The following is a 24,955-nucleotide window of genomic DNA, read 5'->3' as shown; positions in this document are numbered from 1 at the left end:
TGGCCAGGCCTCTCCCCTGAGAGCACCTTCCCCGTGCTGACCGTGAGTCATGGGGCTGTCGCTGAACCACTGTATCCTCCAGGCTATAAATAGCTCCATTCCTATAAACTATTATCTCACTTCAGCCAGTCCATTTGCCTGATTCTGAAATGTTTATCTTGCCCTAACTGCCAGCCTAAAGGTGGAATGCTATTTTCAGCCTATGAGAAGCTTAAAGAGAGATAAATTTTAAAATACTCCCCTTTCCTGTATTTTTTTTTATACCCTAGTACTTATGCAAGATGCTACAAAAGGAAGACCTCTATGTATTCACAACATATGAATAAAACTGACAATTTTTCTCTACTTACATGTCTCAACCTGGTTTCTAGGGAATGGAAAAGACTTCAAAAATTTTTGGCTTTGCCCCTATGGCAGACCAGTAAGGCTTGAGAAGAGACCATGTGCACTGCCTCCAGAGAGCCACTAGTGTGGACAACGACTGTCCCAACAAACAGGATCATTTGAACAACAACCTCACTGGGCCACTCCATCTCCCAAATCCTGGTTGTCTTTCAAAGCTTTCTCAGAAAATCCATGATTATACCCACATAATCACAATAAACTTTGAATTTTATACTTCCATTTAAACCTATTGAAAATTTGTGACAGATGTAAAGAGTGGGAAAACCAGACGCATTAAATAATGTGTAGATAATGAAGAGCATCTTGCATAACCCACTGAGGTGAAAAAGCCTTTGAAGAGCAATTGCCTGTTACTGAACGTTGAATCAGTGTGAAATGCAGAATTTGAAAACTGCCCTTATGTCTAAAATTCTTGATGAGATCTAAGTGGAGGGTTATTTCTTGCCAAGTAATTCAGGTATAATCAGGTGTGTTCCACCTGTGCCATGATCCCAGTACCAGACACAGGCTAACATTCCCTAAATTGGATCAGTACTCCAACGCCGTTTGGAAGTTAAATGACCTGGGTAGCTCCTTTCTTGTGTGGACAGACTCAGTACTCACAGTGCAGCACAGCTCTGCTCTGAGCCATGGATATAGTGCTGGAAAAGAATAACACTGAGATACCCAAAAGATTTAGACAGCTCTAAGTCTTAAAAAACACCCCAAAACCAACCAACCAAAATGACTCAAAGCAAAGTCTCAAGAAGCCCAAGCTTTCTAGGGAAATGGAAAGCAGCTGGACCTGCCATAGGGACCGGACTGGTGGTGTGGTGATGGTCCCTCTCCCCATCGCAGAGCCCCTTTCTCGCTTGGCTCCAAACCAGTGTCATTGTTAATTGGATGCTGAGTGATGGATCTGGCCACCTGGCACTCTGTCTGGCTCCGAGCTCATGATCAACTCACTTGGCAGACTAAGTGGGGAACTGGCCACCTGGCTACTATGGGGGCTACAGACTCGGCCGAGCCGATCACTGCCCTGCTCAGACATTTCTTTGATTGTGAATACCAACAGCAACTTCTCTCTTTTGCTGTGTTCACCTCTCCCACCACAACTGGTGTGCTCACAGACAAACACCCAACTCATGACCCCCTCCTCTCTTTCCTTCCCTCTGTCTGCCACAATGGATAAACACAGAATCCTGCCTTAATTGATAAATGGGAATAAAATGAGCTACTTGCCTTCTCTCCAATTTCTTTGAATTATTCCAAGTTCCCTACCCCCACTCTATCCTGTCTTGCTTCTCGCCATCATTCTCAACACTCCAGATTAAAATGTGTATTAGCTGTTGAACTGCACAACAATTTTTTGAATGGTGCAATTTGTTGAGTATTTTTCTAATTAGTAAAAATACTGATAAATTAAGAATAACATCAAAACAATGAACTGGACAAAAATGCTGTGAAATTAGACTCATGCCTGAAGGCAAGATTCTCCACTTGTCTTGCACCCTGTTCTATTATTAGTACTTGCAAAATCATAGTGAGAAAGGCCACAATTTTGATTTTTTTTAACATTTATTTTGCATATATGTAAATTACTCCACAAGAAGCAAGGCAGTTGAAATGAAGAGTGAAGTGCACAAAAATAAATCAGTACAGATCTAGAGTGCTGTTTGTGTCACTCTGTGAAACAACCCAAGTTCTATGAAAATTAATTTTACTACAAGATCTTAAAGGACTGACTACAAGTTCTCACATTTTCTACTCCATTTCCAACGTACCATAAGGAGGTTCCACAGTGGTTTTAAGCTGGTCTTGGGGTACAGTAAGTAGCTAATGTCAAGCTCTTACATCCATTACAAATGATCTGAAAATAATGTATTTTTCTAATCAAACAATTGCACAGAAATGCAGTCACTGGTTGGAACTGGGCTGTATTCATTGGTGTTACTTCCTTCTTTAAACCAAAGATTCTTCTGCACCTTGAAGGACCTGCTCTGAGTGAATTCAGTGGAGGCCTTCCATAAGGTTATAGAAGGTGGAAGAAAGCATTTTAGATATTAAGGCAAGCATTAATGTCAAACTAATCAAGTTGATGTCTTCACATCATTTTAAACTTTTTTTTCAGCTGGACAACATGCTGGAGAAGATTTCAGGAAACTCTTACTGCCTTTTAGGGAGCCCTTACCAGTATGAGCATCATCTCTGACTACCCCTGAGCAACCTTTACTGTCCTTTACCTGGTGAGCCCCTACCAATCAAATTACTGACAATCTTCACACAAATCTATGAGTGAGTCAGGAACACACACGTCAAACCACAACCACCACCAGCCACTGAAGGAACTGCCCTGCCTTCCAGAAGCCTCTTCCCACAGAGCAGCATCACTCCCCTCTGCAGCCACCACTTCAGCTGTCTCTCAGGTCACTCCAGTGCTCCCTTGGGACATGGGGACAAAAGACATTGCCATGCACCTGCTGATCTGCCTGTATTTCCAGCACCTTCCATGTAGTGTTGGTACCTGCTCCTGGGAACAGTGGCCCACCACTACTGGACTACAGAACCCTCACAGCTCAAGACTGATGTTAAAAAGATTCCTGCTTGCTTATCTGACCCCACTTCTCCATTCTGGCTTTACAGCCACGTTTAACTCCACTTTGCTCCCCCTTATGTCTCAGAGCTTACATAAACACTGGACTGCTAATATTAAAAAAATAAAAACTTAAGTCATTTTAGTTGATTTTCGGTTTCAGGTCTCTAAATGCTAGGCTACAAGAGGCTCCCTTGTGCTCCCTAACTCTGTGTCAGAGCTTGAATTACCAAGTTATTAGGTAACAGCTCACTGGCACAGGCTCCTGCCAGCGCATTCAGCAGGCTCCACTCTCTCTGAGCTCAGTGCTTTCCATTTTTCTGACTGGTGATGCATCCCCCCAGCAAGGACTCACATTATTTTTTAATCTTCAGTGGGTAACGGGCTGCTGAACATGTACGATTGCCATTTCCAAGTGTGACATTTAGCACTGCTGGTGTTTTATTTTCCCCATCTTAGGTGTCAGTAGAACACTTGTTGCTGTTTGCTAAGAGGCTTTGAAGACTTCCAGGTGGGGACAAGGCTGATGGAAATTGTGGGGCAAGGGATTTATTGCAAAACCTCAGCATCTGGCATTATCTTAGGAGAGTACATGCCCTCTCTCTGTTACAGCAGTCTCTGCTGACATTGACCCCAACTGGAGCTGAGTGCCTGCAAGCAGCTCAATTTTAGTGTCCTGTAAAACACTGTTTTTCCTTAACTGGTCTGGCAGTGCCAGAATAGCTCTGTGCCCTCTATTTCACACAGTATTGTAAGTAATGGCAGATAATACTATCAAAGTCTGTTCCTGGAACATAGGGATTAACTCACCTCATTAAAACGTACACATTATGCATATCAGGACTACTTGAGGACAACTATTTTAGCCAGCCCAAAGATACTATGTTCTGTGAGAACTAGGATGATCCCTAGCTGTCCTCTACTTCCATGTATTCAAATTTTAATAATCTTTTTTTAGATGACTACATAGATATCATAGCACTGAGCACTTTTAAAAACCTAAAATAGACTACATTAGCTTAAAATTCTAGGTAGTAAAGAAACATGAGAAGAGAGAAACATAATTAACTTGGAGCATGGAAAGATTCCCTTGTGGGAAAACCACCCTGAATTAAAAAAGGTGTTTTGTACAAAATACCTAATGGTGAACACAGAACCTGGCAGGTTACACACTCTGAAGGCTGATCTCTCAGGTTGAAGGTGGAAATATTTTTGGTTTATTTTCCCCAGAGAATTTGTTCTTAGCCATTTGAAACTTACTTGATTTCTTGGTTGTTCAAATGCAATCACCACCGTTTTCAGTGTTTGGTCGTCTTCTGTCAAGAAAATGAAAATAAAAGCTGTGTTGCTAGAATTGCCTACAGGTATCTCTCTGCATTCAAAGAATGCTTCTGAAAGCTCTGCTGGCACACAGAGCCCAGCTCTGCTCACCTGAAAATAAAAGATGAAGGTCTCCTGAGGATCAGCAAACGGACAAGGTAGGAGATGGAGAATGTAGCCGTCTGTACAGGAACACCAGGCCCTCCAAAAATGAAACCATTTTTCCCAAACGAGTCCCTTTTTTTTCCTCATAACTTACTTTTTTTTTTTTTTTTTAACTCACTACAGTAACTCTTAGCTTAATTTCTTTCTGCTTCTGAAACAGAAGCTCTGTGATCAATGGGAACTGCACACACAACTGCTCCAGAACTGAGCTCCTACCCTGTTACTCACCAGCAGTGGACGTGCCTGTTCCTACAGGCTTGCAAATGACACAAAGGTCAATTTTTAAGAACTGTCTGTTGAGGTATTACGGCTGAAAATTTTACAGTCCAGACTCCCACAGTAGTTATTACTGCCTTACCATAATTCCATTGCTCTCTAACAGCCTTACCTAACTCCATTATTCTGGCACATTTTCAATCAGTTGCCCTCCCCAACACTGTCTGGTTTGGTTTTGTTTTTGTTGGGGTTTTTTAAATCATGGTTACATTGGCAACTTAAAAGAAAGGGTATTTCTTTCAGCTGTGTTATGTACCACCAGGCTGATTAATTCTAAGTCCTGAGAAAAAAGAATCCTAGGAAATATTGCTAGGGGAAAAACAACTTTGCAAACTCAAGCTCCTTATTTATGCAGTTCTCAGTTTTTACGGACAGATCAGCATCCCTGGCTGTGTTACATCCCCCTTCACGAGTCCTTAAAAGAGGCAAATTTGTTGGTGGGTAGGTTTTTGAAAAATCACAGAGTAGCTCTGCAAATACAACATATCAGAAGACTGTACAGATCAGATGTGTTAGTGTCTCGGTTTTGAAAGACAGGTGTCTGCTAAGGAAGGCAGAGGCCCCCCCTTGAAGTGGCAGATATAACCCCTTTTCCCTCCAAGTTATTATATTTTGAAATCAAGGGCCTTTAGGCAAAGATGTGGGAAATAGGAATAACAGTTCTTTACTCTATATATATATGTGTATATAACCAGTCAAACAAAACAGCAACAGCTCTGGCAGTGACAGCAATCACAAACCCAGTCCCAGCCTTCTCGGCTGTCAGGCCCTTTCCCCTCGCGTGCAGTTCCGCTCGCAGCCGGCAGGGGCGCTGGCGGCTCCCGGTGAGCAGGGCAGGTGCGATGGTTCCCCCGCGGCTGCAGGGGGCGCTCCGGAGCGAGCTCGGGGAGCACGCGGCACTGGTGCCCCGGGATCCCGGGAAGGGATGGGACAAAGGCTTCACAAACCCCTGGGCAGCCGATCCCGGACTCTCAGGAGCAGCAGGCTGAAACGGCAGAGACGGACGCAAATCCCGGGTGGCAGGCGAGATGTATCCAGATGGGAGAACCCCACGGAGGCCCAGGCAGGCAGGGCGAGCAGGGCTACAGCGTAGCGAAAGCTCGAAGCAGCAGCGGAGCAGGGCAGCCACAGCTCGGTCTCCAGCAGGGCAGGGAAAGCGGCTTTTGGGGTCCCGGCGTTGTTTCCAGCAGAAAGAAAGAACGGCCAAAAAGAAAGAAGCAGCAGCTCCTTTCTCTGCAGCTTCTCTCTCCGGACGCTCAGAGCGAACTGACTCCACACCCAGGTGTAGACAAAGGAGTAGCCAGGTCCGCCCCACTCCCCTTTTTGTCTTTCTTAAGTACAGCTATTTGTCCCCTAGCAACATGCATATGGGAGAAAATTCCTTTAACAGGAAAAAAAAACAGACTAAACTAAAACCCCAACAGTTAGACAAAGTTCATATCAAAAAATCTGCTTTATCAGTATATCAAAAATGTTACGAGATACTTTATATTGTCTTGTGCCGTAAAATGACAAAATTGTTCTAATCCAATCTCTCCCTCTCAGACCCTGCTTAATAATGAAGAAGATGCCATAGGATAAAGCAGTGAATACAGATAACGCAATGAAGCCTGAAAATGGGGACAGAGAAAACTCTCCAGGCCAAATGGAAATCTACTGGGATTCTAAATGAAGCAAAGAGGAGTTTGTTCCTATGTTTTTAAGAATTAGTAAATCATTCTCAATTAGAAATCCTTCTCAATTCCAAATAAGGATTGTCATTATTAACACCATTTCTAACCAAAGATATCACTATGGATTAAAATGAGAACAAACTGAACCTCACAACTATAATTTTTATAATTCAAGTCTGACACCTTGTTCCTAGTCAGAGTTGTGGATCACTCCTGGCTAAGTCAGAGGAAGTACTGGTGTGAAATAAAGGGTAAACACTGTGAAAATCATCCTGTCTTCTTCAGAGCCCACTCTGCCCCATGTCTCTCCCAGTCATAGAAAATTTATTGAACTATGAAACTATTCACTAAAACATTCTATTACATAACTGTGATCTCCTTTCAGTGCAGCTCTAACTGGCACCAGTGGAAGTCTTGCCTGCAAACTCTTATGTCACGGTTGGGTGCTGATTTTTTACCTTGAGATAAAGTTCTGCTCCCTTTTTTCATAGAGAGCTCTTAAAACCACAGAACTCTGTCTTTTATAAACTTTTTAGGTAATACACATTAATTTAATGAAATTTGTTTAGAATTTCCTGTTTGGAAGAAATACAGAAAATCCAGTGGAGAGCCAGGAACAATTGATCCTTTCTGAAGCAATTTCAATTACGTGCATTTTTTAACCTGGCCAAAAATGTCACATCCTAAAATGTATCTTTTTCTAATTATATATATAAACATAATAAGGTCACTGAGGGCACTAAATGATGCTTAGAACAAATAACAGAACTACACCAAATGTCTGAGAGAGCTTTTCAGCCAACAGAGTGTGGAGGCACATCCATTGTTTTCTACAAACATTGCAGACCAGTTGGATGATTAATTCCATCACAGTCACCAAGAGATTTGCCACTGGTTTGGGAAAAGATTTTTTCCAATACTTGATAATATTATTTTTATGGTGACATTTACTGAAGCACAAATATAAACAGACTTCATAAACATGAATGAATAATGCTGGCATTGGAAATGTTCTAAGAAGTATTCAAGAGACATGAAATGATTTGCCCCAAAGAAGAGGAGTTCCTGAGAGGACAAAGCACAGGACATCACAGTGTACCAGTGTTAAGAATTTGTAACTTTTCCAAAAATGGACAGATATTCCTTCTTCCTTCCCTTTCCCTCCCTCTTTGGACTTACAGTTGCACCCAGAAGGGATTGACTGCAGCAGTGTTCATGTTCATATACCACTGAACGAACCCTTTCACTGCCTCTGTCCTTTACAGCTTCCAAAGCTGCACTTCCCTGGGCAGCGGCTGCAGTGCCCCGAGAGCCACAACGAGCTCTGTCCCATGCTGTGTCTGTCTTCACTGTCTGACAAAAGTTTTAAATCTCAGGTTTTTTCTTCCATTTACAATTTTCAGTACATTTACTAGAAAATACCTACTGCAACAGGTGATGTCTCTACGTTGTCCTCCTTCACAACCATTTAAGGCAATATTCATTGTAGCTGTTCTCCAGAGAGAAGCCAGTGGTAAAAAGGCAAGCTAAGGTTCCTGTTTCCTGGTGCCATGTGCCATGAGGAGCAGCCCTGCAGTGTTTCATCATCAGCCAGCACCACACTGAATCACAGCATCACTAACATGTGTAATTGCTTGCAGAAAGGTTCAGTTTAAGAATGTGTCAAACATATAATTTGATCAGGGCGTGTGAGTATCCATGCATGGGCTGGTGGTGGTGCATTCTTATGGCCGTGAATCACACGGCATTTGAGCCACCTACCTCCTCCTTGTAGGGAAGCTGCAATATTCTGTCCTGTTGGAAAGAAACCTGGACTAGCTTTCTAGAAGTTGATGGGGCTCTCAGCACACATCTGTTTCAACTTCTCAGCCTTCTAGTTAGACCAGTAATATTCAAGATGTTGCTGAGAAACAAGAGTTTCTAATCTAATAGAGAATTTATATTTTCTGGTAATAACAAATATTCTAAAATGTAAAAAATAAAGCATCGGTATGGCATTTACATCTCTGAATAGTTCTATTTGTTGTAAAATGTTGCTGTTTTTAATGGGGGGATACACTGTCAGTTTACTAAAGCTGGTGCAGGTTTGTCAGCTGAACGGATTGTTCTTTAGGAAAAGAGCGTTCATTTTGCTTTAAAAGGAAGTATTTCTGTTCAGCAATATAGTGTTGTTTAGAACACATGTAAGATTAAAAGCCATCTTCCCCGTAGGTACTGATCAGGCTCCCTGCATACCTCAGCCTGTAGTTGCAAATCTCCCGTGCAGCATGTGCATAACTTCAGCAGCAAAGTCCACCACCCCGCGGGAGAAGCAGCACCTCGGGCCGGAGTCAGCTCCACCCCCGCCGCACCTGCGGAGCACGGACAGAGGCTGTGTCACCACGACATGAGTGCAGTCAGTGGCTGCACTCCTTCCTTTGGCACAGCCCCAGCTACAGTCCCTGCACGACTTTTCCCATTTCCCACATCTATAAAGCAATCACATAACGAATAACATCCTTCTCCAGTATTCATGGATTATCTAAATAAAGATAATTTATCCCATAAAGTTGTGTTTGGAATGCTGCAGCACCCATGGGGCAGAGGCCACACATCCCCGATGTTTTACAGTATCTTGAACAACAGATTTGTGCCTTAAAAGCAGAATTTAAAGAGCTTCTAGTGACTCTGCAAGAACCAAGCCATACCTATGGCTAAAATGACTCAGAGGAAAGAAGAGCAAACTAGAAGCAAATTCTAGATTTCTGTGCGTTATATAGAAACAATAAAATTAGAAAGCACAAAGAATAACACAAGAACATCTTTTAACATTAGGCTGAGTGCAATAAAAACACCCCTTGATGATGATTATAGAAAAATCTACATATAATCTCTATACCCTATGATGATTCTATAAAATGCAAGCAATGTCACTTAGCAAAGGAGTATAGTGAAGGGAATTTAGAAGGCGGGTGGATAGTGTCAGCAGTAACAACATACACATCACTATAATTAGCAATGGAATTTGAAGAACTAAAAAAGCAACACATTTGCTTTGTTTTTAACTGTGCTTTTGACTCAGCAGCACTGTCCATGATACACAGGGCAGAAAAGTTCATCTCATGCCTTTTAAAATACAAACCCATTAGAAGGAGAAATGCTGTGACCAGGGGTAAACACTTCAATGCAAAAAGGGTCCTGGAAGCCCCTCCAGAAGGCAGTTTAATCCAAATCTGGGATAATTGTGGATTAAGAATACACTGATGTTAGTTTGTGCTCCCCTCTTTCAATACTCCTGCCTCATGCTTGTTTGCTTCGGCCTATTTTCCCCAGCTTTTAGGTTATATCTGCTTGTTTTACTTCGATACAAATTTGGAAAGCAACCTGGTATCACTGCTTCTATCGAACAATGGTGGTTCCTTTTGTTTCACCCGAAGTGTGACTCTTACAGGTTACAAGTTTGAGTGGACAAGGGATGCTGAGTACAACAAGGCTTACACTGGAGTCCATCAAACTGCTGAACTGCAGCTCAGCTGCAGCTGTGCAGCACATCTGGGAGAGCCAGGAGAAACGCATCCGATCCCAAATACCTGCACGGACCTTTGCAGCAGTGCTCTATGCATATCAGGTACTTATGTGCAAATTATCCTGGTTAGCTACAGGAGCCTAAAATGACCTAATCTGCATGTTCAGCTGCAGCATTAGCATGAGAACTGTGTGCAGCTTTTGCAGGCAAAAGTGAATGCTCCAATTAGATATAAAGGTGGATGCTTTATTATCTCTGCACTACTTTACCATCCTTTTAACTGAAATGTGCATGTTACTGGCCCTCACTGTAAGCCCATAAAAGCATTTTGAAGATATAAGGAGTAATTTCCTGAAGCTATTGAATAAAAGTTTTTAAGTAAGGATATTTATCCTTGAATAATATAATCCTCATAAATTTTAAAATTTTGGGAACAGAAAACATCTTATTGTTTGGCAATAAATACCTGCAATTGATACTCCTATGTTAAAAACTTTAACAAAGTTATTATAGGCAACACTTGTTTTTACGGTCTCACAGAAAAAGGTTATTTTTAACATCCCACTCACTGTATGGGGACGGAGAAGGTGAACGTGAGGCTGAGCAGACACCAATTACAACCTCACAAAAACACGGAGGAACCAGCAGATAACCTGGGAACACCAAGGGACCAGGCCCACAGCTGCCAGGGAACGCTGCACCTCCAGAGTGAGCAGTCAGGTTTGGATAAGGGCCTGTCAGGGGACACCAGTGGAAACAGAACTGATAAGTGGCTGAAATGCCTCTTGTACCTGGACTTTCATCCTTTGGCTCTAGGAAAAGCAGTCGCTGAACTAACACGTGAGTTTAAAGAAGGAACCATGTGAAAGCAATGTCCATCGGAATAGTATTGGACCATCAAAGACTATTGAATCAAGATACAGAAACACATGGTCATCAACAGTAGCATAAACTCTTCATAAGCTCTATGCGATCAGCAGTCCAGGTGAGATGCAGAATGGAATAAAAACAGGCATGGCGACTTTTAGCAGTAAAACAGGAACACTTGCTGAAAATTCAGTTTTCATTTCCTTTATACTAAATTAGAAAAGGGGCTCACTTCAGTGAAAAATTTTACTGCGACAGAGGAAGACTTTGCACAGGGCCAAGGTTCCCAATGCAGATACCTCAGAGACATGACTTGATTATCTTCTTTTTAATGCTATTGAGAATGTCATGTAGAGAGGGACACACTTACAGACTGCCCTCTTCCTTATGTTTATAATGTAGAGGAAAGGCCACATGAGTACTGGGAGCGGAATTTCTAAAACTTTTGCACCTATAAAAACAATAAAGTGGAAAATTTGCAGTTCTAGAGTCTTGCTTGAATCACAGAGAAGTCACTATTCACTAGTGAACAAAAAGAAGAAAAAATGCTCATTTCTTGTGATTTATCCCAGTGACAGGGTTAATGACACAGGTAGACATGCCCATTGACTCATTAAATTGAATTGCAAGACACAGCTAGAAGTTAATTTTCCTTTGGTATGTGCTTAGGCACCTTGTAACGACTGTATTTATGTCACTGGAATTCAGTCCCGACCTAAAACTGCACTGATCTTTCAGTTCAAATCTGTGGAGGCATTTTCATGCAACTCTTTCTTTTCCAGAGCTCTGTGGCTGTAACAGCTCACATCTTTTGTAGGTCAGGCACCGCGACGGACGTGAAACATGTACATGAGCTGGTTGCAGTGGTACAGTCACTGCAGGTGCTTTGCTACACAAATATGTACACGCATAGAATATTAATGACAACTTTCATTCAGAGGCAACATATGAATTATCAATGAATCCAGTTTCCATGTTTAGCAGGAAGTGTGTGGAAAGGGTTGATGGAATGTTTGGGATCCTAATCTCAGCTGTAGTAGCCGTTGCTGTGTGTGCCACCCCAGATGGCAAAAACTCCCCTGGAGAAGCCTGGCTCACACTGCAGCAGAGCTGTGCAAGCGGCAAACAATGCCTTTAGAAATAGTCTGAAGAAAAACTGAAGTTGGGATCAGAAGGAGCTGTGTAATTTGGATCTGCCTGTCCCCACTGAGGCGCAGGGTCCGTGTTTGCTATTATCGAGGTACATGGTGGCCATCAAGGAAATGGTCAAGAAAAATGGGCTCTGAGACTCCTCATGGTTCAGCTGTGCTGGCAGCTGGGACTTCTTTTCCATTCTAGTATCAAGCAACGATATTACAAGGAAGGCCAGCTGTAAAAGGAGAATAAAATACCAGTGTCCTAAACATCTTTGGAAAATTCCTTAATCCCTGCAAACCAGATATAATTTTTTGTGTAGATGCACTTGAATATGCACCCAAAATACTTGAAATATTAGAATTCTGAGGCTGTCAAAGCAGTTTTGCCTGCTTTGCAAGCAGGTGGAAGTAAAGCCAGGGTAATTTGGGCAACTATTTGAAAGCCTTTCCCTAAATTCCAGTCCCCTGTGTTTCTTATGTTGTCCGTGAAATAGCCCTGACAAGTGCCTGTGTGGTGTATGGGGTTTGCACAGCCCTTTCCATTGCTGTACAAAATAAACAAGAGCAAGTGAGGGCCCAAGGCCCAGCACAGGCAACACTGACACCAGCACCCTCAGGTGCCCTGGGTACAAACACAGAGGTGCATTATGCAACTGTTACATTAGTAATCTTCACTGCTACTCGCAGGAGTAACAGATAAGGCTGTACAGCTTTTGATTACACAATTTTTAGTGTCCCTTGAAGTTTTCTCCATTTTTTTGCTGTCTAGATAATTTTCCACGTGGAATTACCTCTTCCCTCGGGTCAGCATTTCAGTCAGCTGCGTGGCCCCAGTCTTGCTGCATTGCTGCCACGCTGCCTGTGCTGGAGGTGGCTGTGGTCACTCTCCCTGGGGCTGCGGGGCTCTGGGATTCCCGGCCAGCAGCAGGTTCCCTGCCTGTGGCCTCTACCAGCGCAGCTGTAGTGCTCACCACGATGGGCTGTGCAGAGCTCCTGGGCAAGCACTGCTGTCCCTGACACTGCGACCACTGGGATTCAAAACAACAAACTGGTGGGAGAACTCTGCTGACAGAGCTGCCTGGCTGTGTTGGTCAAGCAGGAGCTGAGAGAGGCGGTGCCAAGACTCTCCGGGACTCTCCTGTGCCACCTCTTGTGAGCGCATGGGTCAAAGCAGCAGTGGTCTGTGCCTCAGTTTACCACCACGAACCACCATTTTGAGATATTAAACAAAGGACATTTTGAGATTTAACTATGCAAACATTCAGTTCCCACTGCTCCCGTCACAAGGAGGTGATGGACACAAAAGATCTGAACGTTTCTCTCAACTCTGGTGACTCCAGATCTGCGGGACAAGGTCACTCAACAAAACAAAGCTGTCCCGGGACGGGATTCCTAGGAAGGGACACTCGGAAGGCACTAGAGCGCCCGGTGCCTGTGGGAGGCCGAGATCGATGTGGGTGTATCCGCTGTGCCTCGTCTTCCCGGTGCTCGGTGGCACTCGGCATGCCCGGTGCCGGCGTGCCCAGTGTCACTGCTGCCGTGCCCGGTGTTTTCCCGGTGTGCCTGATCTTCGTGGCATGTGCCCGGTACTCGCGGTGTGTTCCCGGGAAGCGCCCCTTATTCCGGGGGCTCCCGGTGTCCCCGCGCCGCCCCCTCAGGCGGGCAGGCGCGCAGTGCACGCCGGGAGGAGCGCGCGGCACGCCGGGACACGCACCCCGCGCCTCGGCCGCCCAAGATGGCGGAGGGCGGCCGTCCCCGCCCCCGGCCGCGCATGCGCAGCGCCGCGGCGGCCGCGCCGCTCCCGCCCTCCCTCCCGGCGGCCGCGGCGCCTCTGACAGCGCGGAGCGAGCGGAGCGTCCCCGAGCGCCGGGACCCCGCACCGGGACCCCGACCCCGCACCGGGACCCCGACCCCGCACCGGGACGCCGCGCCGGTGAGTGGGACGGGCGGGTGGCGCCGGCCCCGCGCAGCACAGCGAGGCGGCGGTGCTGGCGGGGCTCGGTAAGCCTGGGGCCCGCCGCCCCAACGGCCCGCGGGTTGTCCCGGCCCGGGGCCCGAGCGGCCGCCGCTTTCCTCTCCGCTCTCCCCCTCCTCTCCCGCTCCCCGCCCTCGCCCCGCTCCCCCCCCTTCTCTCCTCGCTCTCAAAATGGCGGCCGCGCCCGTTGGTGAGGAGGGACCGGGCGGGGCGGGGGGCGGCGGGGGGGCCGGCCCGGTGTCCTCCCCCCGGGTCGGTGTGGGGGGGTTCTGGGGGCCGGGGCGCGGCTCCCCCGCTCCCCGCGGCCCCCGGCCCCGCTCCCGCGGTGACTCTGCAGGAAAACAGGGCCCGGCGGGAGCGGCGGGGCGGGCGCGGAGCCGCCGCCGGGCCCGTGTCCCCCCCCCCCGCGGGCCGCGCCGCTCCGTCCGTGACTTAGCAAATACCTGGAGGAGGCGATGGGCCAGGGTTAATAGCGATAAAAAAGCTTTCAGGGGCGATGGGCCCGGTGCGTGCGCGGAGGGGACCCCGAGCATCCCTCCCCGGTTCCTGCCGGGGGTTTCCCCCTGTCACCCTCTCCCCGGGCAGGGCCGGGCGTCGGGCGATGGCCCAAATCGCCAGCGCGGCCGCGGCACCGAAAACAAGACGAGAATTAATAATCCAGGGAAAGGAGTAGGTGTTGTTTCAGAATTTGTCTCGCATCCCCAGTTTTCCTGCAGTGCTCAGCAGGGCAGCAGCGATAGGAGGTGGCTCAGACCTTCAGAACCAGCTGCAGTAAAACGGGGGAGGGAGGTCTAATCTCTCCTTCTGGGGGTCATATCACTGCCTGGATGGCTGCAGGTGCACAGGCTTCCCCTGAAAATCTTATAATAGCAATCGAGTTTGCTAAAATCCTGTATTAATTGCTGCTCCCGAGGTTTTGTTTCAGCAGGAGGTTATACGCAGGCAAAGCTTTTGATGGAAGTTGGGGGGTGGGAGTGGTGCCTCCCTTGAAAAGTTTAGGGTTTGTTCAGTTCTGTGGGCGTGAGATTTTTTTTGTTTTTCTTTCTTTTTTTGTTTTGTTTTGGTTTTTTTTTTGTTTAAGGTGGATGCAATTAAATTGACCTTTAATACCAATAATAATGTGACACCTTCCCTTTCTTTGCCATGGTATCACTCGAACCATTTCCTTGCCTATAGTGCTGCAGTAGTGGGCTTGGTTGGTGCAGGTCAAGTCCTTTCATAATGAATTACCTACTAGGGATGGGAGAAGGTTAATCTAAGCTATATTAAAAATCTTTAATAAACACTATTTTAATATAATTAAATGTTTGGGCATATTGACCTGGCTAAAATACGTATTTTTGTGGTGATTCTTTTAAGTGCATGTTCCTTTGACAGTATTGTTCATGGCATTAGGAGGTGGTGGTTAAAGAACCTCCGTTCACTCATGATCATTTTGTAAATGATTGTGCAGCATTTGGCTGGTTTTCGGGAGAGGGAGGGTCTGCTGTCAGAATGTTATTTGCCCTTAGAGTGATTTTGTTAAATAGGAAAATTATGTTGGGGAGCTAAACAAAGAAAATATTTTTAAACTGTAAGATGCATTGCAAATATCCGGCTTGTTCTTAGGCATCTCGTTTTTGTGTGTTTCTGTTGCTGTTCCCATGTTTGTGGATGCTGTGAGCAGCCATTGAGCAGGGAAGAGACTGGGTGGAGTAAGGAGGCAAAGCTGCGAAATGGCTCGATTACCCTTTCAGAGCTTTTTTTTTCTCCCTTTGCCGGGGTGGAGGAATACTAATTGCCGTAACAATGAAGTCTCTTCTTTAGGGAAGAATCTAATGGTGCAGGAAGCTTCGGAAATGAAACAAATCTCACATTCTGTTCTGAGGCTGGTTTTTTCTGCAGGATGGATTTTGATTTGTCTGGCAGTGAGAAGTGACCAGTCACTGTTGCAAAGCCGGATTTTTTTTGTCTGATAACCGCTTCAATTTATCCACTTAGATATTCACTTGTTGAATTGATTTTATTTACACTTTAGATAAGAATTACAATTTTTGCGCTGGTGTTTCACACACAAGATTCTCTGGAATCTGGAGAAGCCCCTGTATTGTGGCTTCATGCTGTTATTTGTTCATGGAACTTCTTGGTTAGACCGGATTATGGGTGGGCACACAGGAAAAGACAATCCCTGGTTTCTCTGGTGACCACAGTGGAGTGACTGCTGTCAGTGTACAGACTAGATTGCATTGCCCTTCGTCATGTGCCGAGTTCTTGTAAAATAACATCTCAAGATTTTCGAAGCCCTTTTGAGCACTGTAGCTCTGTAAGAGCATTGCTGTCCCCCTTGGGTACTATTGCTTAAAGTTGTGTAGGAAAGGCGTTAGAACAAAGGATTTGGGGAGTACAATAGGGGTTGGAGGAAGCACCTAGGAAGGGCTGCTTGTGGAAGTGCTCTCCTGTTCCACATGTACCTCATGGCATTCCCATCTGATTTCAGTGTTGATTGGAGCAAGTACAGCATTGAACACGGATGATTCTGAAGCAGACTGAGATTTTGCTTTTTCATGGGGGTCTCAGTTCTGGAGTGCAGTTTGTGACAGGAGATGGGCACACAAGAGACTGTGTTTCTCTTAGTATGCCCAAAATTAAAATAAGGGACAGTGGCTTCTGCATTATTTCTAGTTCGTTCACTTGGAGTAGATCTTCCAGGATTCAGTGGCTGCATGAGCTCAGTACCTGAGTCTAATGCATATCCAGGCTAAGGCCGATGAAGAACCCAGTAAAACACTTGCCATCTTAACAGCTTTGGTTGATTTTTGCCCTTGAAATGATGGCAGTCACTTTTTCTACAGGAGTAACTTGTTCATTTGGGTTCTACAGAAGCAAAAGGCATCAGTAGTTCCTTTCTGCCTGCACATGAGCTCTGTCTTGCCTGTCCTGCTGATTCCTGTGCCTGTCCTGGCTCCTGTGCTCCTCCCAGCCTGGGGACTCAGGTTGTGTCTTTGCTCTCAGCTTGCTGTCTATCCAACTTGCTATGAATGGGACAGCTCCAGAATCAACATCTGCTGACTGCCTTGTTCAGCACTCCAACCTTGTCTTCCATGAAGAACTCCACAGCCAATGTCCATCTTTAATTATAATGTATTTGTACCTCTTGTGGAATATTCTGAGCAAACAATAGCTGGACCTGTCTGCCTCAGGGTAGCTCAGGTACAGACTGCATATGTTTGTAAGTTTTTTTTACAACCCTCTGTAGCTGCCCTATATTCCTGAACTAGAGGGGTTGGAATTACCATAGTAAGAAGGAGAGTGACATTGGAATAGTTCAGTTCAGGTCAGCTCTCTCCTGCTTTGGTGAGCTTCAGGCCCATTTTCTAAACTAAAGGCAAAGACTGGGAGAGCAGCTGAAGTGTCCATGAAGTGGGCACTGAAATACTTGTCAGGCTGAAAATAAGAGCTGTGTAGGCCTAAATTCAGGAAATCAAGAGGACAATAGAAATCAGTAATTATTATTAATAGAGAATAATTTCAGATTTCCTATGGGGTGCGGGGGAGTTTCCAGCCTCTAACATGTAATTTGTGATGGCAACTGAAGATCTTTCCTAAGGATCAGAGCCATGTGTGTTGATAGAATGGTTCTGGGACTCTCCTGTGAGGTTTGTTGTAGAGAAGCAGTAGGCTATGCACTGTCCATACTTGCAGATCTGTCAGTGACATTACAACTGCCTCCTCTTTCTCCTTTTTGTAAGAGCGTAAGTATCACCGGCAGGACAACCTGACTACTAAAAATGTATTGCGCTGGTGAAGCCTTGCCTGGGTTCAGGGGCTTTCTCAGGAGCTACTTCATTGCCTGACACAAGGGAAATGGGGATTCATGGGTGATGTTGCTTTGTCTTTTGATCTGCCTGACAGAGTAGGCTACACTTCAAGTTTTTAAAAATAAGCATTTACACTAAGATACAATCCTGACCTGTTTAAATTTAATTTTAAGTACATAAAGCTGTTTCCTCAGAATTCTTGCTCTGAATGCTTTCCATGCTAGGGGAGCATGAATGGCCATGCTCTTTGGGCAGGATTGTGCCACCACTGGGGTGCAGAGGTGTGATGGGAGCTGTAGCTCTGTTTTGTCAGCTTAATGATGGGGTCCTGAGCCGAGGTTGGGTTAAATGTCTGGTTTTCACATATTAGTTATTTTAGAACAAAACTTTTCTTCATTCCTGCCATGTTCTAAGACCAACTGATGAACAGTACATGTTAGAAACATTGGCGATAACCAGGATTTTGTCTGATGAAGAATAGAGTTCCAGTTTTACCCTGGAGATGCCAGCTGCTGCGGGTTAGCCCAACAGACGTGTATTGCTAACCTGTATCTTATCTCGGTTGTTTAAAGAAGGGCCTTTTCCTCTCAGTTGAGGCAGGACCTTAGATGAGGCAATGTTTGTCTCATTCATAATGTTTAAAAGCTCATTCTGTTTTCTTTTTTTTAAACCTCCTGCTCTCTCCTTAAGGGATTAGGTAGGTGTGACTTAGGCTCTCTTGCTTTTAGTTCACCATCTTGGAAGCCACCTATCATTTAGCTTCCTGCTGGCATGTACTGTCAGGAAATTTCAAAGAAAAATGTTACTTAAGAAGTAAGTGTATGCTGAACTCCATTTCCTTGGGCCTGTAAGCATACAGTCCTTCCAAAATTATTGCTGTGCACAGCATTGTCACATTGACCAATAAATACCAAGAGCACTGATGCATGTATAACTGTAAAAATATCAGCGTTATTAATTCAGAGTACCTGCTAGTTAATACATTTGGAATTATTTTCGCCATTTCCTTCTTAATGGTACTGCTTCTGAGTGAGCCCTGCAGCTTGGCTTGGCTGCTTGTGGACTTTGGATAAGGATTGTAATTTAATGAATGTAATAAATACATCTTTGTGGTTGTGATTGTGTTGATTCTGGAAGGCTTATCTGATATTTTTAACTAGTATCTACTTGCTGCAGCCTTGGGAAGGTATTTCCAGAGATGGGACCATCCGTGGTTGAGGTTTGTAGGTGGTGCAGCAGCAGTGTCTGTCCTGTAATTTCCTTGCATCCGTTGTTAAGTAGGTCCCTGCTGAGGGAGTTGGTCGAAGGCTGTTCGGAGGCACCTCTTGTTCTGGGGCTGGTTGGTGACTCAGCTGTCACACCTCTTGTGAGGTAGGTGACAGGCTCTGTGGCTCTGTGGGGTGGTGCTCTACTGGTTTGCATCTGGGATAGCACAGGGGCATTCATGACTGGGATTATTTATACCTTGCCTCTTGTATCCATGTTAATTGTTCCTGTTGTGCTCCACAAACCTTAAGTTCTTTTGGTTTAATTAGACAGGTGTTCCTCCCCCCCTCACCTCGCCCCGAGATTGCCTCTGCCTTGTTTTTCTGCTTAATGCTAAAGCAAAGGTGTTAAGTTTATCCTTCTTTAAGACTAGAGGAAAATCAGCTGGAAGCATCTAGGCTGTTTGCTGCAGATAAATGACTGTTTCTTCCATAAAGAAACGACACTGGCAGCTTGTCTTGTGCTGGATTCACCTGCTTTTTGTGGTAAAGAAAGAGATTGCATAAACAATTTGGTTTGTTTAAATGCTCATATCCTTGTAATCTATTAAGGGGATGATGTCATTAATGAGTGTGTGTATGTATTTTAAACAGATGGTGTCTATTAAATCAGTAATGGTAGAAGTTTCTGATTCTTTCACCTTCAGCTCTGTTTTAGAGGCAGGAGGGTAGTAGGTGAAGGTGGGTGATAAGAAAGATGAGACACCTTCTACCAGAACCCTGATTTCATTATTTTTGGTACTAGTGTCATGAGAGGTTGAACACTGTTGCCTGTAATGGAAGAAGATAGACAATTTTGATGAGCTTTTTGGTTTTGGTATTTTTTTCCCCCTCCCCGTCTGGGCAAGTGAAGCCATTTTTGGCCAACGAGCTTCGAAAATGGGTAAAGGACCAACAGTGTTCTCATGATTGAAGAGTGGAAGGTCTGTCTTAAGTTCTTGTTTGGATTTCTTTGTGGTTTACACCTTCTCCTGTTTCTAAAGTATTAACTTAGGTGTTCCTTTTAAGTTTCCTTCCAGATATTTTTCTATATAAATTTAATCAATTCACAGTCATTTTTGTTAATATCACATTTCCAGTATAACAGGCAGTTTAATGATTGAATTATTTAAATTTGAATATAGTCCTGTGACCTCCTTTACAGTTATAAATCTGTTACTTAATTTTTCAAGCCAGAGAAGTATGGGAGGAAAAATTGAAAACAATAAAGTTCAAATCCAGTTGCATGCCTGCTGACAGACACATCTGAGTGCAGCACTCTTCTCTTGGTGGTCTAGAATTGCTATCCCAAAATATGTATGTGTTGTTTGACCTAGCAGTAATGATACTGAAAAATATCCTGCTTAAGTCATCCAGCTGACCCTTACGTGCTTCGCTCTGAGCAAGTGTTGAGTAGCAACATGTAATATCGAGCCCCATAACACTACCCCTGCTTGCTGTCCTACCACTGTCACAACACACTGAGAGCAATGTGGAGAGTGCTATGTCAGAAACGTTTTCACGCATGTTAAAGCTTGGTTTTCTACTGCAGCCTGAGTTTTTCCAGGTTGTTCATTTATTGGTAGCTAAATTTACCTGCATTTTCACATAGAACTGAACAGGCAGGTTAGAAGAAGGATGTTTTCCCCCAAAGCCTATACACAGACCTCAGGCTGGAGCTCTGACCTGGAGGAAGCTCAAAGGCTCTAAAATTAGATGATGTGACAGTGCTCAAGATGTTTCTCTTGAGAATTACTTGTATCATGCTTCTATCAGAATTGCAAAACTGAAGTGATACATGTAGAAAAAATGTCAAGTTTGAATTAATTTAAAGTCTTCTTTTAAAAAAAAGTATTTTCCAAGCAAATTTGGTCCAGATTCCTCAAAGTCATTTAGCATTGGTGCCTGGGAAGGTAACGAGGCCAAAAATGTGTTTTGTTGTTTTACAGGCCTAAAGGTGGGTAGTGACTGCCAGTGATGTGTTAAAAACTTAGCTTGAGATAATATGGGAAAGCAGACGGGCATAGGAGTTGATTTCAAAATGCACAGGCGTTTCTTTAGGCAGCATGCTGCAAGGAGCAGCCAACTTGCTCTTGTTTTATAGCATCTTGATGACATTCCTTAGCTTTATTTTTCAGATGTAATTGCAACCTGCATTCCAAGTCTTTGGAACATAGGCATTATATCTGATCTGCTACAGATTGCTTTCTCGTTCCCCATGGATTCGGTGTTGAATTATTTTCAGAACTAAACTACTGTATCAGGTTTTTAGCAAAAACTGTACGTGTAGGTGAAATGGGGAAGAAAACAGACATAAAATTTTTCACTTTTTTCATGTTAAAATCTATTTCCTTTGATAAACCTGTAACTGAACTGAAACAGAAAATGTTTTTTGTGAATTATTACAAAGACTGCACAGAATGCTGTACTCTGTGGATATTACATTGATATATCAAGCAAAGTGTTGACCTACGGGCATTTTGAGACTTCCCTTAATTGCAGAATAACAGGCTTACTAAACATATGAATTAAAAATAAGGCTCAGAGTTGTAATTCAGATCAGATTTGGTTCTTGTTTTGTTTTTCCCAAATCAGATAGTTGTTGGAGCTCACTTCGTCGTAGTCCCTCAGCCAGCTTTACAGATGTAGGCTGAAAAGTGGGGGAAAAAAAAAAAAAAAGATTAATCCAGCTCATAAACGAGTAGCTTTCTCATATTCCCTGACTCATCCCTGCCAGCTTAGCAGGTGATGGATACCAACGTTTTCTAGGATAAGGTCTGTTTGCCACACTAGGAGCGGCTGCATGGCTGTGCCTGGGTGATTCTACTGTGGATGAGCTTTCCTGCAGTAACAGGGGGCAAGGTGGAGGCAGGAGAGGAATTGGATTATTTTACTTGTTAGTGTTTTTCTTTCCTATCAACAGATAGAGAGGTATCTAGGAACCCTTTTCAGGTCCTAATAGTTATGCCCAGGAAACGTGGATATTACTTCACTTCTATGGAATCTGGCTTTGAGTTCATTTGTGGAAAGAGTTGTCCTATTCTGTGGCTTGAGTCTGATAAAGCAGCTTTTTGCTTATGGGCTTTAAAAGAAAATCAGACCCATTAAACATTAGTTTAACTTAAAAGGAAGTGTTCTTATGTACTTGGTAGAATTTAGCAACATAATCCAGAGGTGTAGGAGAACAATTCATGCAGTCTAGTTCTTCCATAAGGACTGTAGCTCTAATTGCTGGGAATACTCCCAAATAACCACTTTAAGTTCTCTTGTTAATGTTGTGAAACAGGATACACTGTCGAAGAACCTTTCAAGGATCTCCTGTGCCAGCCATGTAGCAAGAGACAATGCAACAAGAGTTTCTCTTTTACTAATGCACAAATGGCTCCTTTAACGTTAAAGAATTGTGGAATTTATTCCGATTATATCAATTCAGTTACTCTTTTTGATGGCCTTTGGTTTTCATAAGTGACTAGCCTTTTCACTGGAGTTGTAAAATTAGCTGAAGAGACAGAGCTAACTGAAGTAGGATTTTGGCTATATTAACAATTTAGAAGTAAACTCCAGGAGTTTTCTTTGAGGTAAAAAAACATTTTAAGAATGATAGAATGCGTTAGAGAAACTACTTGAAAGTTGGTAGTATGTAGATTAACACTCCAAAATGTTTTACTTCTTATACAGGTTATTGACATTTTAAATTATAAATTAAGATTTAAATTTGAACCTGAATGTGAGTAATGGAAAACTCTTAATTGATTTCACAATGTGAACTCAGTTTGTGTTCCTGATGTTGATGATGGCGCGTGTGCCTTTTTAACACCCAAATGCTTTGTATTAGGTGTGCCTGAGCTGGCAATCTGAGAATGGGACCTCAGATTTTGTTTCCTTCAATAAATGTTCTTGTAGAATATTATTAAAAATGTTGTCATAGTAATACTTACGGACAAAGTGGTCTTGTAGGTGAGTTAATTAAAGTATTAGGATTCTGCAAAAAAAGGCAAAAAAGTACAATTCCTAAAGCACAGCAGTGCTGAGCTAAAGCTTTGTTGAGCTTTCAGAGCTGCACTCTGCTGGTCTGTTCTGTATCTGCTGATGCTTTAGCTCTGTAATTGATGCCACGTATCTTTTCTAATTTTTAATGTAATGAGCTACAGTTATGTGTTTAGTGTACATAGCTTGTTTTTTTTGTGGGGAAGACTGTTTATGGAGCCTGAGCAACAGTCATAAAAACTGCAGAAATTGAATTAATTTACTGTTAAGTTCCTGGAGGAGCCATGAACGTATGTTTGGGATATGCACTACCAGATGAGATTGCTGGACAGCAGCAGCAGAGTGAACCCGGGGTGGTGGTGCTGGTGTATGGAACAGTTCACTGCTGCTGCCAGAGTTGTGAACCAAGGAATTAAGTTAAAGCTGATTTTTCTCGGTTTAACTTATAAAAATTAAAAAGGTAAGAGAGAAATAATAAAATACATGAGGGACAAATGTGCCTGTGGGAATTATGGGAGTTAGGAGAAGTGCTTAAGAACATAATAAGGCTGAGTGACAGCTTTTTTTAGTAGCTGGTAAACAAATGTTTCTGTAAGTTTGAGGCCTGAAATTACCAGAATGATGAAGAGCCAGGAGTTCTTGTGGTGTGACAAGACACTGTGGTGCTGATGAGGATTCTCTTGGTGAAAGGAGTCCTGGTTTAAGTAATCTAAGTAACTCAGGCCATGAGAAGTCTGGGAAATTGAACTTTTGATGGTTAGAATGTATTACATTATAATGTAATACATCTTCAGATTACTCTGCAGCTTTATTGAGGTGACCTTAAAACTGTGGTTAGGACCTGCACATGTCTGTGAGGAACACTGGTTCACCATGAACTTGGAGGGGCTTGGTGTTCTCTGTATGTCACTGCATGGTTCTTGTGTTGGTTTTCTGACCCCTCGCTGTAGTAGCCAGTGATAGAGGCACTGACACAGCTGGGTTTGCTGTGCCATCGCTCCTGGGAGAGGGGAGTGTGGATCTCACTGTGGGTGAGATGGATCACAGCTCAGTTGGGAGTGACTTCTACTGTGACTTTTTCTGAATGGCAGAAATGGGCATTGTTAGTCAGTTGAACCATTTTAGGGGTTTGTTTATGGTGTTGGTCCTTAAAAGTGTTTTTGATACGCTTGATAGGAGCAGAGAAAGACAGTGGAGAACCTTGAACGGAACTTAGTGACAAAATCCTGCGGAAGATGCTGAGGTTTGTTGTGATAGTGTAGTTTGGTACCTCAGGATACATTTATGAAAATGTGGATTTGGAAGGGCTTAGGTATATAACCCAAATTTTAGTACTGTTTAGTATCCAGTATACTCTGCTAAACAAAATCTTAGTGAACTCTGAAGAAATTTAGAGACTAGATTTGATTTTTTGTGTGTACGGAATAGGCACTTTTAGGAATTTTAATTCTGGTAACTTTGCTCTTGCTTGATGCTAGTTCTGGTAAATAAGTAAGTATTTTTGGCAGGTTGAGACTAAAATGCTGGTTAATTAATTTGGATCCATAATCTGTTTCTCAGTCTTATTTGGAGAATACTTATGGAAAATACTTAAGTGTCTCCTGAAGCAAGTATGAACACAGTCATAGAAATACCTACAAGCCAAGGTGTATCATTTATTGGCATGACATATAATGAACTGAGGGGAATCTCTTGCCTGAAAGTGATTATTTTTTCCCTACCTCACTGCTGTGACTGAGCGTGTAGCTATTGTGCTTGGATACCTCCTGTAGAGCTGTCTCAGCTAACAAATGGAGCTGAACTTGTTTCATTTTGCTGTTGGTGCATTTATGAATCATGTGCAGGTCTCTCATTAAGTTATTGTGAAGTTTTCCAGTAATCTAGGAAGCATTTGAACCACACTGATACCCATCAGTGTAAGAACCCAGTGTTTGAAGCCAGGAAGCAGCAGCTGTCTGTTGAATCCTCTTAGTCGCCCTGGGGAAGAGGGTGTTCCTGTCCGTGCCAGGTCGGTGGTGCCCGGTGCCAGCGTG

General features: G+C 43.8%; 1 protein-coding gene and 1 long non-coding RNA gene across 3 annotated transcripts in view; one reads left to right on the top strand and one right to left on the bottom strand.

Moving 5' to 3' along the window:
* Positions 1-1,884: 1,884 nt before the first annotated feature.
* Positions 1,885-13,616, bottom strand: LOC116454051. Its single transcript, XR_004244001.1, has 3 exons — positions 12,711-13,616; positions 8,647-8,762; positions 1,885-4,293 (listed from the first exon to the last, which is right to left on the bottom strand). It is a non-coding gene; the product is annotated as an uncharacterized LOC116454051 (long non-coding RNA).
* Positions 13,617-13,718: 102 nt separating this feature from the next.
* Positions 13,719-24,955, top strand: part of PAFAH1B1 (platelet activating factor acetylhydrolase 1b regulatory subunit 1) — a 28,715-nt gene continuing 17,478 nt past the window's right edge. The window contains exon 1 of one of the 2 annotated variants that reach the window (XM_032130176.1): positions 13,719-13,852. The gene's annotated coding sequence lies outside the window, so the exon portion shown is untranslated. Of the gene's footprint in view, positions 13,853-14,065; positions 14,085-24,955 lie in introns of those variants that run through there. The other variant, XM_032130177.1, reaches the window with a different exon arrangement.

Source organism: Corvus moneduloides, chromosome 20, assembly GCF_009650955.1.
Source record: "Corvus moneduloides isolate bCorMon1 chromosome 20, bCorMon1.pri, whole genome shotgun sequence".
In the NCBI taxonomy this organism is placed as follows: domain Eukaryota; kingdom Metazoa; phylum Chordata; class Aves; order Passeriformes; family Corvidae; genus Corvus; species Corvus moneduloides.
The sequence above is the reverse complement of the archived record's forward strand: the minus strand, read 5'-3'. Positions and strand labels throughout refer to the sequence as shown.